We start from the raw sequence: 20,182 nt of genomic DNA on the forward strand, positions 1-20,182 counted from the left end.
CAGCTCTTCATAACCATCGTTTTTGGCCCACAGGTGAAGTGCTTTGAAGCAAATAGAAATTCTCCTTTTTCATTACACAGGTCTTTGACTCTTTACCTCTACTCCCTCTATGTTAGGAGTTCTTTACCTTTTTTTTAGGGTAAACATTTAATGATTTTGGCAATCTAAAGAAGCCTATAGACTATATCTCAGAATAATGGCTCTTAGATAGGTAAAATATAATATCTAGGATTCAAAGGGAACTAATTATACTCAAATACATTCATTAAAATATTTTAAAAATTATATGATGTAAAAATAAAGCTTTTTCTCATTAATGTTATAAATAAAAATATTAGCATAAATTTAATGCCTAATTCTAATAAATTTTATTTTGAAATACATGCAATATCTATGATGTGAGAGAAATATAGCTTTGATTTCTATTGATAATAGCACCACAATTATGCCACTATTTTCTGTTTTTAAGTGTTTATAATTGAAGCTCATGCAAAATTTTGGTTGGAAGTTGGTGAAAATAAATATGTAGTTTATTCTCATACAAATCCATAGACCCTGAAAATTGTTTTTGGAAATGTAGTCCAAATCTAGAAAAGATCTGGAAAAGAAGTAAGAGTGAACTGGCAACAGTACAATGTTTTCTGGAATGAATAGTTTGTATGAGTAAAACACTATGGATAAATAGTAATTCAGAAATAATTTGAGGGAAAGTTGTGTTTGTAAATTACACTTTTTTAGTACACTCTTAATTACCAGCATCAGAAAACGGAGCAATAGGGCAAGTGCCACTACAATGTAGAAGTCACGTCAGCAAAAACGTGTTGGCTAAATAAAACTAGCCTAGGAACAACACAGGCGTAGCATTTTGGAAATGCAAAGGCCAAGAGAATGTTCTCTTAAATAATGCTCACTTGCAACCATTTGGTTATTTACAATGAGACTAAAATGAAATCAGGTTCAGACTCTGTGCCACATAAATTAGGAGAACAGAATGGAGTACCACTTAACAGCGTTTAGGCAAAGTTATCTCTTAAGATGTGAATATCTTGACAGGTTTTCTTTCATAAATGAAAGCAACAAAAATACATAAGATCACCTGAATATATAATTCAAAATCTAAGTATCGTGATAAGATTAATAGTACACAAAAGAAAAATATTAGCCTTAAAACAGAGCACTGAATCTAGTTAAAATAGAAGTGATTATGATTATTTGCATTTAATTATTTATAATATAATAATAATTGTTATTGTTTTAAATATATTTTAAACATTAATATGTCAAAACTTTTATATACTTATATACTAATTTTAAAAATACTAGTGATTGGAGTTCCTATAGTGTCTCAGTGGTAACATAACCAACTAGGATCCATGAGGATGTGGGTTCAATCCCTGGCCTCACTCAGTGGCTTAAGGATCTGGCGTTGCCATGAGCTGTGGTGTAGGTAGCAGATGTGGCTTGGATCTGGCATTGCCCTGACTGTGGTGTAGGCTGGCAGCTGCAGCTCTGATTCCACTCCTAGCCTGGGAACTTCCATGTGCTGCAGGTACGGCTCTAAAAAGCAACAAAACAAAAGAAAACAAACAAAAAAAGCAAAAAACAAACCAAGTTATAATCTAAAAAATCAACTTAAACTAAATTAAACTAACTTAGTAACTTAACTAAACTAGTATTTACCCTAAGAATTAGGAGGGAAAAGAAAAGAGTAACTTTCGGCTTAACACCGAATATTAAAGAAAAGATGTCCAAATGCTGTTTGCTAGAAATCTGAAGTTGATCAAATCAAAACAAGTGAAACAAAAAGCTTTGAGAAAAAAGATGAGTGACTTGTAAAAACAGGGGATCCAATACTGATATGTTAGTATAGAAACCAAAGCAAAACTCGTTCAATAGGACACCACCAGTAGAGTATTGATTACAGATTTCCTAGTGATAAAAAAGCAATTGCACACATTACAATAGAATGAAGCATACTAAAAATGAGAGGAAAAAGAAAACCTTACTTAAATCTCTTCCTCAAAACTCATTGAAAACAACAGAAAGTAATAAAAAGGGTGGAGGGGGAATATCTCATCAGTGATTTGAGAAAACAACCAAAACCTCAAACCACAAACCATGGAGTACACTTGCCAAAACTGTAAAGCCTGGACTTTGTCAAGAGTTATATTTATTGCCTTTAAACTTTAGCAAAGTACATGTTCTCCTCAAGGGTCACCTTCATGGAAAGCATGTGTTAAGTAGAGTTTGATTAGAGAGATTGGACCTGGTTCAGTACAGGTCATAGGTTTTATATACAGTGTCCAGAAAGAAATCCAGTTCAAGGTTGGTAGGGAAGCTAAGGGAAATATCAAGCTGAGAAGTAACTTCTTTCATTTAGCATTTGGTTTCCTGGCTCCGGGAGACTACAGAGTGGAGTGGAATGAAAGAAGGAGAGGAGCCAGACCACCAAACAGCCAGCCTGAACCTGAACAGATATGGCTGTGAAGCCCATGCTTTCTTAAGCAGAATTTGATGGAAGTTATGTCTTTGTACAAAGAATGTGGACACATACCTAGAAAACAGAAGGGTGTGTGTTCTGGACAGTAAATATTCTGCGTGCCTTATTTCCAACTGCCTCTCCTTACACTGTGTTTTCCGGAGGCCACTGCTCATTCAAAGGTGAGTTTTAGGAGTTCTCCTGTGGGTTAAGGATTGGCATTTTTATTGCAGTGGCTTGGGTCACTGCTGTGACACAGGTTCGATCCCTGACCCGGGAACTTCCACATGCCATGCACATGGCCAAAAACCCCCCAAAATCCTAAGACGAGTTTTAATGGGAAGCAAACTAGTAAAGTTTCTATACATAAAAACTGCCAAACATAAAAGGAACAGACATATAATCAAAAGATAAACATCATACACCTCCGGAAGAATCACTCCTTCAAAATATAGAAAGACCTTAGAAATCACCTTTTAAAACCTCAAACTAATGAAAGATAACCTTATCTTTTTTAAAGAGGTAAAGAGATGAGAAAAAAGTTTTAAGAAATCAGAAGCTCATAGATCAGTGCAAATGAAAAACTTGAGAATAGGAAATAGGGAAGAAACGAAAGTGAATTAAAATACTAAAGGTTCGATAGAAACAAAAAAAAGAGATAATATCACGGAAAAAAATGTCAGAAAGATGTGGATAGACTTGAGCCAAAACACGTAACAAAAGGAAAATGCCAACTAGCTAAATAGGGCTACACAAATTAAAAATATGGTAACAAAGGACATCTGGACCACACATGATCAGCGGTTTTGAACAGAACAGAATACAAAGAATACAAAATCTATTCAGATATATAATAGGTGCAAATTTTGAAACAAAGATTGGACTCTCTAGACTTATGGAACATGCGTACTACTTACCAGGGAAAATTGATAGAGAACAATAGACACCACACGCCTTGGGGGTTTAGCATCACTAATTGGTGTCCAGACAGAACGGAACAGCCTTTTATACCAGAAGGCAGTGCTTTCAAACCAGTAAATGATGTCTCCAAATCCTGAGACCAAGAAAATATAACCCTTGCTTTCTTTCTTAGGAAAATTTTCATGTATAACAGCAGAAGAGATCGCAAGTGTCCAAGAACTTTAGCAAATTCAGATCCAGACAAATGACAAATAAAATTGTTCTATGACAACCAGCATAAAGAGACCAGTACTATAGAAACTAACTTGAGGAGATGGAAGAGAAATTGTAGGGAGTAAAAACTCCTTTTAAATATAAAACTGAAATCAGCCATAGTAATTATTTCATTTAGAAAGACAGAAAGGAGTTCCTGTCATGGCTCAGTGGTTAATGAACCCTACTGGTATCCATGAGGACGCGGATTCCATCCCTGACCTTGCTCAGTGGGTTAAGGATACCACATTGCCGTGAACTGTAGTGTAGGTCACAGACGCAGCTGGGATCCCATATTGCGGTGGCTGCGGTGTAGGCATGCAGCTACAGCTCTGAATCAACTCCTAGCCTGGAAACCTCCATATGCTGTGGCTGAGGCCCTAAAAAAGACAAAAGACAAAAAAATTAAAAATAAAAAAAGAAAGGAAGTATGAATATAATTGTATCAAAAACACAAATCAAGGGACTAAGAAGAACATATGTGCATTATATCATCTTTACTAACAAGGAATGAATAGAAACTGTATTAATGGAAACATAATTTTTTAAAATGCCAGAAAAACATCAATAACTCTGACAACCTATGTAAAGGGTATGGGAATGGGTCTTCATTTTACTGTTCTAACATATTATCTGTGAATACCAAAATTTTCAAAATAAGAAGTTGTGACAAAATGTGAAAATCATTTGTTGTTTAAATAAATCTCCAATCACTTCAGGTTTTTATTATCTTTTTAATTTTTGGCCATATCCATAGCATATAGATATTCCTAGGCCAGGGATTGAACCTGTGCCATGGTAGCAACTCGAGTAGCTGCAGTGACAATGACAGATCCTTAACCCACTGTGCCACAAGAGAACTCCCTTATTATCCGTTTATTTATTTATTTAGTTTTTTAGGGCTGTACCCACAGCATATGGAGGTTCCCAGGCTAGGGGCTGAATTAGAGCTGTAGCTGCTGGCCTATGCCACAATCACAGCAACACCAGATCCTTAACCCACTGAGTGAGGCCAGTGATGGAACATGCGTCCCCATGGATACTAGTCAGATTCATTTCCACTGAGCCACTACAGGAACTCCTCTATTATCCTTTTAAATATTAACTTCAGAATAATATTTTAGGAAATAATATCACTATAAATAAAGAAGCCATTGCCTGAATTTTAGCAGTTCCACCAATTTTATGGCAAATTTAAGTTACATTCAATTAAAATTAAATATTATAATTTTATTAACACTAGAACACATCTCTAAAATTAAATCTGTATTTTTTTCTTTCTTTCTAGGGAGTTATCTGGAATAATGGTGATCAATGTTATGGATGATTCTAGTAATTGGGATTTGGATGAATTTAAAAAAAAATATCTTCCTCACATTTGTAAAGGCGTTATTTTTTAAAATTAATTAATATATAAGTAAAAATTTATATGCACATATGGATAAAATTTCAGAAACTTAATAGTGAGAGTGTATATCTCTAAGAATTTGCAAAGCATTTTTTATGATTTGGAAACTATCTTTTTTTGGTTATTTCTATTTAATTATTTATTTATTTTTTAATTGTTATTTCCCCAATACATTTTTTTTCTACTGTACAGCATGGTGACCCAGTTACACATACATGTACACATTCTATGTTCACACATTATCATGCTCCATCATAAGTGACTAGACATAGTTCCCAGTGCTATACAGCAGGATCTCATTGCTAATCCATTCCAAAGGCAATAGTCTGCATCTATTAACACAAGCTCCCCATCTGTCCCACTCCATTCCCTTCCCCCTTGGCAACCACAAGTCTATTCTGCAAGTCCATGATTTTCTTTTCTGTGGAAAGTTTCATTTGTGCCTTATAATAGATTTTAGATATGTGATATCATATGGTATTTGTCTTTCTCTTTATGACTTACTTCACTCAGTATGAGAGTCTCCAGTTGCATCTATGTGGCTGCAAATGGCATTATTTTGTTCTTTTTTGTGGCTGAGTAGTATTCCATTGTGTATACATACCACATCTTCCTAATCCAATCATTTGTCAATGGACATTTGGGTTGTTTCCATGTCTTGGCTATTGCGAATAGTGCTGCAATGAACATGTGGGTGCATGTATCTTTTTCAAGGAAAGTTTTGTCTGGATATATGCCCAAGAGTAGGATTGCTGGGTCCTATGGTAGTTCTATGTATAGTTTTCTAAGGTACCTCCATACTGTTCTCCATAGTGGTTGTACCAGCTTACATACAGACCAAAGGAACAGAATAGAGAACCCAGAAATAAATCCAGACACCTATGGTCAATTAATCTTTGACAAAGGAGACAAGAACATAAAATGGGAAAAAGACAGTCTTTTCAGCAAGTATTGCTGGGAAACCCGGACAGCTGCATGCAAATCAATGAAACTAGAACACACCTTCACACCATGCAGAAAAATAAACGCCAAATGGCTGAAAGACTTAAATATAAGACAAGACACCATCAAACTCCTAGAAGAGAGCACAGACAAAACATTCTCTGACATCAACCTTACAAATGTTTTCTCATGTCAGTCTCCCAAAGCAACAGAAATAAAAGCAAAAATATTAACCAGTGGGACCTAATCAAACAGACAAGCTTTTGCACAGCAAAGAAAACCAAAAAGAAAACAAAAAGACAACTTACAGAATGGGAGAAAATAGTTTCAAATGATGCAACTGACAAGGGCTTAATCTCTAGAATATAGAAGCAACTTATATAACTCAACAGCAAAAAAGCCAACAACCCAATTGAAAAATGGAAACTATCTTTATTAAGTTTTTCATATATTAAACTACTGTAGAATATACCTTCTTTTCAAATAGTCAAAAATCACTTGCAAAAAATAGCATTGTTCAAAAAATAATATTAAAATTATAAATGTAATATTTAATATAACAAGAAAAGTTCAGCAAAAATTGTCACAAACAAAGCAGGAAAGGGTTTTCTTAACATTTAAAATTTTATCATATTATAGAGAAAATATGCATTTGCTACTAAAGAACCTAGGATATGAATAGAAAGAGGAGAAAAAAGAAAATATTTTTTAAACATTTTATGAACACTATATACTTAAAGAAACTGAATATAAATATAATGATAACACTTTTGATTTGGGTTATTTTTAAACTGAGAATTTGCAAGTTTTAAGAGTAATGTTAGAAAGACATTCATTCATTACTACTCTCATTTCATTACTTTCTTACTAGTTTCAACATTGTAACAATATTAAGGAAAACATTTTTCCAATAGTCAATTCTTTTAAAAAATATTCTTTCTTATAATGTGTTCCAAAAATATGACTTCTAGGAATTTATCCTAAAAGGGGAAAAAAAAAAATCTGACAATGATACTGAAACTGTGGGTGGCATGGTATGAAATAGTGGAAAGGACATGGACTCCAGAGAAAAACTGGCTGGTTAAATCTTATTACTGCCTCTTACTAGCAGTGTGACCTTAACCTTGCTATGCCTCAGCCGCTCATCTGTAAAATAAGGATAATTATAGTCACAGGGTTATTATGAAGATTAAGTGAGACCATATAGAAACATGGTTCGAAGAGCTAGTGTTAGCTGTTATTACATGCAAATATCCCATAATAGTGGTATTTATAACAGCAAACACCATAACAAACTTAAAGTCTAAAAATAATGGAATGATTAAATAAATCATAGTTCACAGATAGAATTCTGAAACCACTGTAAAATCTTTGTTGAGGAAATATTCATCTATAGATAACACTTATGGATTGAGGCAGAGTATAAAAGTTATCAAAAGTAAGGCTTCAATTAGTTCTAAGATTAGGTAAATATTCCCAAATATTTATAGGAATTTAGTGAACTATCCCTGATTTTTCCTCCATGTTAATTGTATTTTGCAAATATATACATGCACCAAATTTTCTTTTCCTTTCTTTTTCTTTTTCTTTCTTTCTTTTTTTTTGGGGGGGGGGGCTGTACCCATGACATGTGGAAGTTCCTGGGCCAGTGGTCTAAACTGCACCACAGCAACAACTCAAGCCAGTGCAGTGACAATGCTGAAGCCTTAACCAGCTGTGCCATGAGAGAACTCCAACATGCACTAAATTTTTGTGTTGAGTGTATATTGATTAAATAAGCAGAAATTAATGAATTTTAAAAGTTAAGTCACTCATGAAACAAATACACAATACCTTCTTTATAATCTAAAATGTACCTTTCTTGAATTAGAGAAATTACATATATGTAACTTAGTCCAATAAGGTATATTATTGTATAATTTCAGAAAACTAATGAAAAAGAGACGATCCTAAAAACCTGCTAATATGTCTGAATGTTCATGTCCTTCAAAAATGTGTATGTTGAAAACCTCATATCCAGGTAATGGTATCAGGAGGTGGAGCCTTTGAGAGGTGATTAGGTTATGAGAGTGGAACACTCAAAATTGAGATTAGTGCCCTTATCACCATGTGAGGATTCTACAGAGTCTGCAACCCACAAGAGGCCCATCACTTGACTATGCTAGCACCCTGATCTCAGACTTTCAGCCTCCAGACCTGAGAGAAATAAAATTCTATTGTTTATAAGACACCCAGTCTTCAGCATTTTGTTATAGAAGCCCAAACAGGACTGAGATATTTCTGGAAAGGGGAGGAAAATGGTCACGGGGATGAATGATTACAGAATACTCAACAGTATATGGGAAGACAAAAGACTTTGTCTTCTCAACCTTCGGAGAAGGAAAGTTTTTCAACCAACTTTAAATCTAAAGTTGGCTGTATGAACAGTTAGAAAGTGAAGTATATGTAACTTCTGACCTCCAGGGACTGTATAAACACTTGTCTTTTATACAACCATTCTCAGGAACTTTGGGGAGGATATGCTACACAAACCTGGATGAGCAGAACAAGGGGGGATCTAGGATACAGGAAACAGCATATCCAATAAAAGAGGGAGGCAAAGAGATTCCCTCAGATGATGAGGAATGCAGATGGCAGATGTCCGCATATAGTGGCCACTGAGGGGAAAGAGTCTAGAATGGACTATATCAAACTACTCTAGGAGGGTCTTATTTTAGGTTATTAAATAGAATGCCTGATTAATTTGGATTTATTGTAACAACTTTAATACTGCCAAGATATGGGGCTTAAATAATGGAAAATAAAGAGAAAATTTTTAAAAATTGAAAAATTCAAATCATTTATTAATACCAACAAAAACAAAAGCCATACATGAAAGACCTGTAATCATAGTCTTCAATATCTAATTGTAATGTAAATGCCAGACACTAAAGTAATCAAAATACAACTTAACTATGGGCATACCCTGGACATAGTGTGGGTTTGGTTCCGGACCACCACAATAAAATGAATATCGATATAAAATGAACCATACTAACTTTCTGGTTTCCCAATACATATAAAAGTTTATGTTTATGCTATACTGTAGTCTAAATGTGCAAAAGTATTGAATCTAAACAAGTAATGTACATAGCTTATTTAAAAATAATTTATTGCTAAAAATGTCAACGATTATTTGAGCCTTGGTAAGTTGTAATCTTTGTGCTGGTAGAGAGTTTTGCCTCCATGTGATGGCTACTGGCTGATCAGGGTGGTGGTTGCTGAATATTGGGGTAGCTGTGTCAATTTCATAAGACCACACCAATGTTTTCCTCATTGTCTCTTTCTTCCATGAATGATTTCTCAGTAGCATGCAATGATTGTGACAGCATTTTACTTAAAGAACTTTCAAAATTGAAGTCAATCCTCTCAAAACCTGCCACTGCTTTATCAAATAATTTCATGTAATATTCTAAAGCCTTTGCTGTCTTTTGAATAATCTTTACAAGATCCTCAACAGGTGTAGATTCTATCTCAAGAAACCCCCTTCCTTTACTAATTCATAAAAAGCAACTCCTCATTCATTAATATTTATCCTGAGATTGCAGCAATTCAATACCATTTTCAGGCTCCAGTTATAATTCTACTTCTGCTATTTCCACCACACCGGAAGTTAATTTACCCACTGAAGAACCGAACCCTCAAAGTCATCCATGAGGGTTGGAATTAACTTCTTTCAAATTCTTGTTAAAGTTAATATTTGGACCTCTCCCTATGAATCTATATTCTTCATTGCATCTAAAATAGTGAATCCTCTCCAGAAGGTTTTCAATTTAGTTTTCCCAGATTCATTGGGAAAATCATCAGCTATGGTGACTGCAGCCTTACAAAATGTATTTCTTAAAGAGTAAGACTTGGAAATCACAATTACTCCTTGATCCATGTGCTGCAGAATTACTGCTGTGTTAGCAGGCATAAAAACAATAGTAATCTCATTGTACTTCTCCACTGAGCTCCTGAAAAACTAGAGCATTTTCAATGAGTAGTGATATTTGGAAAGGAATTTTTTTTTTTCTGAATAGTAGGTCTCAACAGTGGCCTTTAAATATTCAATAAACCATGTTGTCAACTGATGTGCTGTAATCTAGGCTTTATTTTTCCATATATAGAGTGCAGGCAGAGCAGACATCATAATTCTTAAAGGCCCTAACATTTTCAAAATAGTAAATGAGCACTGGCTTCAACTTCAAGTCACTTGCTGCATTAGCCCCTAACAAGAGAGTCAGACTCTGAAATTTTGAAGCTGGTCATTGGCTTCTCCTCTCTAGCTATGATAATCCTAGATGTCATCTTCTTCCGGTAGAAATCTGTTTTGTCTCCACTGGATATTTGTTGGGTAGTGGAGCCACTTTCATTCATTACAGTAACTAGAACTTCTGGATAATTTCCTGCAGCTTCTACATCAGCACTTACTGCTTTACCTTGCACTTTTGTATTATGGAGCTGGCTTCTTTCCGTAAACCTAATGAACTAAACTCCATTAGCGTCAAACTTTTTCGGCTTCTTCATTTTTCTTAGCCTTCATGGAATTGAAGAATTAGGGTCTTGTTCTGGATTTGGCTTTGGTCTAAGGGAATGGTGTAGCTAGTTTGATCTCTCCAGATCACTAAAACTTTCTCCATAACAGCAGTAAGGCTGTTTCACTCTATTATCATCCATGTGTTCACTGGAGTAGCACTTTTCATATCCTTTAAGAACTTTTCCTTCACATTCACAGCTTGGCTAATTGGCTCAAGAGACCTAGCTTTCTGCCCATCTCAGCTTTAGATATGCCTTCTTCACCAAGCTTTATTATTTCTAGTTTTTTTTTTTATTTAAAGTGTTACTCTTCCTATTATTTGACTGCTTAGAGGCATGGTAGGAGTATTAATTGGCCAAATTTCAATATTGTCCTATCTTAGGGAATAGAGAGAGAGAGATGAGAGAATGTCGGTTGGTGAACAGCCAGGACACACACGGTGTTTATCAGTCTTATATGGGAGCAGTCATGTAATTACAATTACAAAACAGTTGCAGTAGTAACATCAAAGATCACTGGCCACAGATCACCATAACAAACATAATAATAATACAAACATTTGAAATACTGCTAGAATTACCAAAAAGTGACACAGCAAATGCTGTTGGGAAAAAAAATGAGCCAATAGACTTGTTTGACACAGGATTGCTACAAAATATCAATTTGTGAAAATAAGCAACATCTTCAAGGTCCAGTAAAACAATGTGTACCTGTATGTTGGGAAGAAGGATACTTAGGTAAGACATAACCTAAAGGGGAGAGAAAGTGAAAGGCAACTAAAACTCCATTTCTATAGTGGTGAGTAAGTAATGCTTACAGAAATCTGAAATACATTCATCAGTACACAATAAGACTAATTGAGCATTAATATGGCTCTTATTTACCACTCTCACTTGTTCCAGGACATGCAGTCCTAAGTACTTTTCTGAACTTATTTCTGAAAAAGCAGAACAAAAGCCAGTTATCTGGACACTTCTGAATAACTCAGGCTAACAGACTCTTGGATCAATTTGGGGTCATATTTTACAGGCCCTAAAACAGAAATGAGCAAAGCATGCTTAAAAAAAAGAACGAAGGCACATGTGGCTTGCAGGATAGTGTGCTATGAAAGAAACTGAATAAGACAAGGTTCAGAGGGTACTTGGGGGTGTTATGACAACGAAACTTTCAAATGACAGTTGAATTCTTCCCCAAGACATCTGTTTCATGAGAGAAAAATCAGTGTGGATATATTATTTCAGATTATGGTTAATCACAGCCAAATGAACCCTTGTGAATACAGGAATTATGGGTTGAAACTGTAGGAAGAATCATATATTTCTTCTTTGGTTAGTATCCCTAAATTAAGCCATAATATGGGAACTTTTGCTCCTTCAGAAGTATTGGCAAGAAAGAATCTTCCCATTCTTCTGTCCCTCTCACTCTCACATACCCACATTGATTGCTGAGTCTGAGGAACGGGATTGCTGCATTCAGAGCTGAAATTTACCTTAGCTTTCTCTTGCTGCTTCTGTGCTCCATGAAGAGAACTAGTGTCCTGGGCCACTCTCAGCTGGAGGTTTGCCTGACTGTGTCCTGGCTGTTAGAGTTCTTTGTACTCATTTAAGTTCAAAATACTCATTTAGTACAAAGAAAGCCTTCATTCCTCATGTAGCTGCCTAAATTACTACAAAAGATGTAACATAACAGTAAAGACACTAAAAAATATAAACTGCTGGTTTGAGAATCTCTGCAACAAAAAATTCAAAACAGAACAGAATAAAACAAAAACATTCAAAAGCAAAATGTCTTGGTATAGATTTTTTTCATGTATGCTTGCCCCATAATCAAAGGGCTAATTTGAATTTCTATTATAAATTTTTTCTACACTTTAAAAATTTTGAAGCAACTTTAAAATTATGAAACAGCTTGCATAATATGAACTTCCTATAAATTCTGTTTCATATAATTCTGGGATAGTATTCAATTTGACTTAATGTTTATTTGATTGTATCCTTGTATTGTCCCCGTTTATTGACATCTTTTATAATATCACAGCTTGGTTAACATAATGATATTGGTACAGAGTAGGATGCACTGGGTCCATACATAGAGAAGAGTATCTGTAGTGTCAGCAGCAGAAGCCTCAGGAATCCTGACCTTGAGCCAGCAGGAGGTGACCTAAGGGCAAACAGTATTGGAGGCCAGATGTGAACTATAAAGTTAGTGACATCCAAGATGGATTTGTGTTGTAAGTAAGAATTCCTAGAATTATTAGGAAATGGGATTATGTTAAAGGAAGAGTTTATGTGAACTTCAAGTCATTGTGATTTTGTCATTAAAAGGCTGGTAAACTCACAGGATTTTGAGACCCAAGAGGAAATATCTACTGTGATATAATTGCCTTTTTTTTTTTACTACTCAAATTACTCTTCTGAGTAATTTGATATTCTTAAACTGTTTTCTGATAATGCCCGGGCATTATACACAATTATGAACCTGGAGTGAGTTCTGAAAAATGTGACTGGAACCAAAATTATATGAATTAATTTGTATTCATGACATTCCTTATTCAAAGAGATGATTGCTATTACCAGACTAGTACTTCTCCTTTTTGCCCCCTGAGATTAAAGGAGTACTATCTTATTAAATTCTAAGTTAACATTCATAATAAAAGATTGGAGAGAAAGGAAAGTGGAGGAGAAGGAGAAAAAGCTTGTTGGGGATCAAGGAAGAGTGATGACTATAGAGGATAAAGAGGATGAGAGTTGGAAGGGCAATGTTATAAATGTTGCTAGAATTTTACACTTTGATTATTTTCAGAATTCTGTGAAAAATATAGGTCAATGGTTTTTAACTGTTTACAAAATAGCTTAGTTGCTGAACTGCATTTGTTTGACTTCTAAGTGGTTCAGACACACCCAGAGAGCTAAGTAATATTACATCTATAAATAAATAAATAAATTTACTTATACCTATGAATAGATAGTTAATCCTATTTCACTCTAGAAAAATATTCATGAGCATTGCTAAAATATACTCAGGATGAAAACAGAGAAACAGCTGAAACTGTATAGTTTCTGGGAAAAGATTTTTCCAGTATTATTTCCACTAATCACAAGCCAATTATTTAATTTATCCAATACTTAACTATGTAATTCTACAAATTTTTCTTATTGAGGAATCCTTGGAAGAGGATACAGTAGTTTTATGTTTTAAGTTCTCTTGATGTTGAAATTGGATTTGCTTTTCAGGAGTCTTCTGGACACTTTTGATAATGGTAATTCTAAGCCATCTTGTACATTCTATAAACTGATAAACTACTAAAGAAAATTCTCACATAGAAAATTTTCAGTCCAGCTGTTTTCCATGTTCATGTTTCATGAACAAAATTGCTTACAATCATTAAAATAGAATTATGTGACTCATAGGAAATATTTTCTCATATTGTGAAGATTGTTAGAAATAATCATTGAACATGGGCAATCTATTTTCTTGGAGAAGGAAGACAATTTCATAAAGGTGTATAGTTCATGTGAACTTCTGGTGAAACACACTTTTCTAGAAACAAGACTTTAAAACATATATAAGTTTTATACCCTTCAGAGCTAACATATTTTCTGTGTTGATCTGAAAATTCGTTGATTGTGTCTTGCTCCACCATTTCCAAAAACTTTTAAATTCCTATTTAGCCCCACTGCTTATGCATGAATGTAAGTTACTACTGCAGTACCTTCAAGAAAGACCTTGCCATCTAGGTGCAAGGAGTGTGGTTAGCTGACAGCCTCTAGCCGTTAGAACCTGGAAGATCTGGTCACTTTTGAGCTAAGGTCCAATACCTCTAGAGCAGCCCATGCCAAATACTGCACATAGTGAGGATAGTAGGGCCTGGCGAATTCTGCACAATGAAAGACTTAAATGGCTTGTAACTTTTGCTCCAGAGCTCTCCTTTGGGTTGACTCAGATTTGGTCAAAAATGAATTATAGTCTGAGACACTCTTTGCCCAATCCTGCTTTCTCTGATCCCCTGGGTTACCTCTCAATAAATCTCTTACACTTCTAACTTCATTTCAGCATCTAACCAGAGATTATTAAATACTCCATATATCCAGCATCAAAAATACACATCTGGACCTTATTTTCACAGTTGATGATGTGAGGGGAAAGAATTCTGGACCCGTAGCCAGAGGATATGGATTTAAGTCTTGTTTCCTACATTATCTAACTTTATGCCTGGTGAAATTGTTTAACCTTTCTAATGATTAGTGTCCATGTTAGCAAATAAGTGTTTCAAAAGTTCCACGCCAAGAGATAACGTGAGGCTAAAATGAAAGCATGTATGTAATGGGGTTTCTAGAAATGCTCTAAGGCATGGGTTTATGAAATGAAATAAATGGTCATTAAACTGTAACTTTGTGCTTTTAAATCTTCCTCTCATCCCACCCCTTTTTATAGTATTGGCTTTAAAGTATTAGAGAAATGGACCAGTTCATATGAATGAACAAGATTCCCATGAACCATCAATTGAAAGAAAACATCAATGCTCGTTGATCTGTGGAGACTATTGTCTTATTTCTCCAGTATTTTAAGGCATAATGGATGCACTTTCCTGTTATCATTTATGCAAAAATATCCAAGCAGGGTGACTAAGTGCTGAGAAATCAAACAAGAGTTACATAGGCTTTCTGTACTTTTATTTCTCCAAGTCTGGTGTGGAAGTCTGCAACATAAATTGTTACAGCAAAAGTGAGAGAAAGATAAGTACACACAGGCCTTCATGATAGCACAGGGAAGGGTTGATAATTACCTATTAGGGATGGTGGGTGATTATAAAAACAAAGTGATATTTAATCTTAATGTGAAAAGGTAAATAAACATTCACCAGCCCAACAAAAGCAGCGAGTGGAAAATGTGTTTCAGGTAAGTGAACTGGCATTTGTACAAAGGTCTGGTGGTGAAAAGAGAAAAGTTCCTTTAGGTAACTTAATTTGTTGTGTTTGTATTTTGGTGTATGTAGTGTTTGTGCAGGGCAGAAGTACATGAGTACCCAGGAGAGAAGAGAGTGAAAAAAACTAATCAGGTCATGAGGGCTTTTGAACTTGATGGAACGGGAAGCAGAAAACAGTATTTAGAAGGAAGAGACAAAATTAGCTTCTTTACATTGAAGAAATTTTGCTCTGATGGTGGCATAGAGATTGGATATAAGTTGGGGGTAAAGAGGTCAAGGCTATAATAATGAAATCCTAGTAGTGCTGACATTTCTATGCAAAAAGGACAAATGCAAGTGACAGCAATGACTTGTAATTGTTGCTACCTGGATGTGGAGTAAAGAGAGTGGTACAGGACAGAAGAGGAGAATCCTTAAGTGGCTTTCTGATTTCTAGCTTAGGTGATTAGGTTGTGGCAATGCAGAAGAGGAGAGATAGTGGGGTTTTTTTGTTTGTTTGTTTGTTTTCTTTTCTTTTCTTTTCTTTTCTTTTCTTTTTAATTGGCTGCTCTTGCGGCATATGGAATTTCCTGGGCCAGGGATTGAATCCAAGCTACAACTGTGACCTATGCTACAGCTGAACAACATCAGATCCTTTAACCCACTGTATTGGACTGGGGATCAAACTTGCATCTCTGCAGTGACCCAAGCCACTGCAGTCAGATTCTTAATCCACTGTGCCATGGCAGGAACTCCTAGAGGAGAGATAGATTTTATTTATGATAAAATAAATAGATATTGTCTATTCTCAATTTTAGGAGTATGGATTAGAGTTCAGTTCTGGATTTAATAAATCTAAGTTCAGAGACCCCATCATGGCTCAGTGGTTAATGAATCCAACTAGCATCCATGAGGATGTGAGTTTGATTCCTGGCCTTGCTCAGTGGGTTAAGGATCTGGCATTGCTGTGAGCTGTGGTGTATGTCTCAGACATGGCTTGGATCTGGCGTTGTTGTGAGCTTGTGTAGGCTGGCAGTTGTAGCTCTAATTAGATCCTAGCCTGGGAACCTCCATATGCTGCGGGTGCAGCCCTAAAAAGAAAAAGGACAATAAATAAATAAATAAATCTAGGTTGTTATTAAGAAATTCCAAGATGTACATGTATAGTAGGACTTAATTCTCTTACTTAGGAGGTTTTTTTGTTTTCAGCCTAGGTTGGGGCCTGAAAGAGACTTGAGAATCAACAATATGAAAAAGCTAGTTAAAGCTGTGAGGGTCTATCAATTTGTCTGGGGGAGAGAGTTGGGTAAAAATAGAATTTTGGTGTTAGCACAAAAAGATGGTTAAAAGGAAGGTCTAATTGTAACACAAATACAAAAATGGTTCATTTTTTTTTAACCAAAAAACCAACTGCAAGTACATTTTTTGCCCTTTGGTTCAATGAAAAATTTCAATTACATGAGTTAAAGAAAAGGTCTTTATTTAATAATACATTTCCTTGAACTCATTATTTTCATAGATTGGGAATTTTGACATAAAAACAAATTTCAATAATTCTTTTTCCTCTAGCTTAATGTTTAAAGGTAAACTTGTGGCGATGACAGCCTAAGCTAAAGCTGGGGGGAAACTCCTGGCTGTTGGCAACCATGGCCTTCAGTCTTCCGGGTTGGAACCACGGATCTCTTCAGCTTTGTCCCTAACACTTGCTCCTGAGGAATCAATCTGGAACCCAAGGGAAGCAGACGTATCTGTGTCAGTAGCCCTAGCAGACGAATGCCTCCCCTTGCTCTTTGTTTGGAATGAGAACAAACACTGGAAATATAACATCATTCTTTTCTTTCAAGAGCAAGCTTCTATCTGGAATAAAGTTAAGTCCTCTTGAAACACAGCAATTAACACAGAACTGCATGTACTTATAAGACTTTGGGTCTTACAGCTTAATATTACTTGAGCACATCATACTTTTACTGCCTTTACTTTGGGCTCCACTATGGCAAACATCAGCAACTTACTTGTATTATCTTACAACCAACTGAGAAGATCACTAACATAGTCTCCTAATTTTCAGTTACTAGCATTTATCATTAGCATGCATTTAAAGTTTATTACAGTAAGGTCTTTTAATACCTGCTAGATGTCTATTTCCATTTAACTAATAGTGAAAAAACACTGGGTTTCTCTAAATACAAACTTTCTATTTACCAGCTGCTTCTAAAATGTAAGACTATACATTTTATGTCTTTTGATTCTGCTAATCTGCCATCATTATTTTCAAATGTATTTGCTATGTTGCTTACCTTCTTTGTGCTTAAATTATAGGCAAATTTGGAAATAATGTTTTGGACTACTGGCAAGTTCTACCTTCAGTCTTAAAGTTTTCTACTGATGGAAAGAAACTAAGATAGAAATGAGATAAAATTATCCTGCCTGGATATGAAGAAATGCAATTTGTATTTAATTGCCCCATCACTGACTTCTCAAGAACAGTGAAAGATGAACAGATCTAAAGATCTTAAAAGATAGCAATATAAAAAAAAAAAAAGGATCCCATTGGTGTTGGCTATGTGACATTTCTGCAAATGTTTCCATGTGTTTGAAAATATTTTTTAACAAACATTCTGGAATAATGTGAAGAAAAATAAAGATGCTTTTGGGAGTGGGAGGAATGCTTTGGACATCATCACTTTCCAAATTCTCATTATCTCTTCAAGTATGACCTACAGCATTTATGAATAAAGTTATATAAAGACTAAAAAGTATCTATGAGATCATTTAAGTCTACTGTTCTATTGAAGGCATGGTGACCTTGCCTTACATGCATTATTCCTAGTGAATAAATAAACAGGTATATATTTATATCTATAAAAAAATCAAATTAACCATTGAGGAATTTTGAGTGATTTCTTTTCCAATAGGATTCCCTACTGCATGACTCATGAGAAAAGAACTTATTGCATAAAATATTCAGGGAATATTCAGGTAGTAGACAAAATTGTGAGATTTTTGTTCAAGTCAGTTGCAAAACATTTTATAATTTGCAGTAAGATATTTATGTAAAGTTCATCAGGTAAAATATTATTAAGGAGACTGACAAATGGACTATAATTATATATTTTTAAGAAAACATCTGCACATTTAATAGCCTGTTACTCTTGGTAAGATACATATTTTGAAGTGTAAAAAGTCAAAATATGTTTGGTCAATGAAAAATGAGCTAAAATATAAATAATTATAAAAATAAAACCAAGTAAGGAAGGTATTTAAATGATTATTTTCTTTTTTTTTTCTTTATGTTTCTGAGCAGTTAGGTAAACCCAACTCTTACTCTCTTTCTCAGAAGAGTTGATATCATTATTAACTACTGAGAAGAACTAAAACATCAGAAATCAATGTAAGGTAATATATTTCTGTGCTGGAAGAAATAGAATCAACAAGAATGATGGCCAGACTGTATGGAATCAATTATACCTGGCAATAAAACGAAAAGGATTGCGTTTCTTTTGTGCAATATTTTCCACATTGGTTCCAGCAATTTATGCATCATTAGTAACATCTGTGTCAGAAAAAAAAAAATCAGTTCAAGCTAAATCTAGTTTAGCAATGAAAAATAAAATCAGTTAAAAACCAGGAAGAGGTGGGGTGGGGGGAGAGACAGAGAGAGAGGAGAGAGAGAGCTTTGGCTCATTTGTTTTCTTACATCACCTGCAGTTTGTCCTAAGTTGTTCCAGTAACAGATCATAAAGGAAGCTGGAGAAGGCTAGATATATGAAATCTTTCTACCACATACATTGCACAGGCGTTTACTAAATACAGTCATATTTTCACTCCCTTTAGTAAACTGGAAACAATTCTTTGGATGATTCACTTGCTTAGGGGAGGCTAATTGAACAAGGACCACTAACTCCTTACTTCTGTTTGGCTGCTTTGTGTTAACAGCTACTCCTAGAGAGGAACAGCAACATGACCAGCAGATATAAGTTATCTTTTACTGCAACATTTCCACTAAGATAATATGTTCAATGTTTGTCTTATTTATATACACACATAGTTCTTCATGGGAAGTAAATGTAATGACTAGTCCTACAAGTAAATTCTTTTTTCTTTGCTTTGGTTGGAGGGCAAGTTCAATCCTAGTTTGTCACCTACATTGTAAGCCTGGACTTCGGTATTGTCCTGTTGTGAGCAAAATTTCAGTGGGAATGGGCCCTGCCTGACAAGAGTATTTTGGCCCATGCTAAATGCCTGAATGTTTTTTGTAAAAACATTTTTTTTTTTCAACTGTAGCCTTTCAAGGTACCAGCATTAATGCTTCAAGGAAGCACATCTTTAAAGGTTTTACCAAAAGAACACAAAGCATGTTCACTGCCATTTATTTATCATTATTTCAGTTCCTACTATATGCCAGGCATAGCGTTTCTTGCAGAAGTTAAAAACAAAAAACAACTATGAAATTTTAATAAGGACAAAATAGAAAATAAATTTCAAACTGTAGCAAAATAAGAAATACTTGAGGGTATGCCTATCTCCATGTTTAGCCGCCTGCGGATCATCATGTAAAACCTGTTGCTAAAATGAATATCTTAATTTTGAGGTTAACAGTTCTTTGTTCTGGAATATCTTAGGCAGTTCAGAGTAAGCTAATGTGACTTAGAGGCTAAAAACTGAGTATCTCTGGCAGTCAAAATCATTTCAAAGATTGGTTTGGAATGAACTCAC

The 20,182-nt window shown here is 34.9% G+C and overlaps 1 protein-coding gene and 1 long non-coding RNA gene across 6 annotated transcripts in view; one reads left to right on the plus strand and one right to left on the minus strand.

Moving 5' to 3' along the window:
- Window positions 1-20,182, plus strand: part of COL3A1 (collagen type III alpha 1 chain) — a 528,757-nt gene that overhangs the window by 270,996 nt on the left and 237,579 nt on the right. The gene's annotated exons all lie outside the window — the stretch shown is intronic.
- LOC102160390 (uncharacterized) overlaps window positions 1-20,182 on the minus strand; it is a 101,476-nt gene that overhangs the window by 24,759 nt on the left and 56,535 nt on the right. For 4 of the 5 annotated variants that reach the window (XR_014829368.1, XR_014829367.1, XR_014829369.1 and 1 more), the window contains exon 1: window positions 3,397-3,527. The exons of the other annotated variant lie outside the window; for it this stretch is intronic. This is a non-coding gene — a long non-coding RNA (uncharacterized LOC102160390). Of the gene's footprint in view, window positions 1-3,396; window positions 3,528-20,182 lie in introns of those variants that run through there. 5 annotated transcript variants of the gene reach the window in all.

This window comes from Sus scrofa, chromosome 15 (assembly GCF_054392235.1).
Source record: "Sus scrofa isolate SSC_HxYL_T2T_F1_AM1 chromosome 15, Sscrofa_HxYL_maternal_Yorkshire_Landrace_v2.0, whole genome shotgun sequence".
NCBI classification, from domain to species: Eukaryota; Metazoa; Chordata; class Mammalia; order Artiodactyla; family Suidae; genus Sus; species Sus scrofa.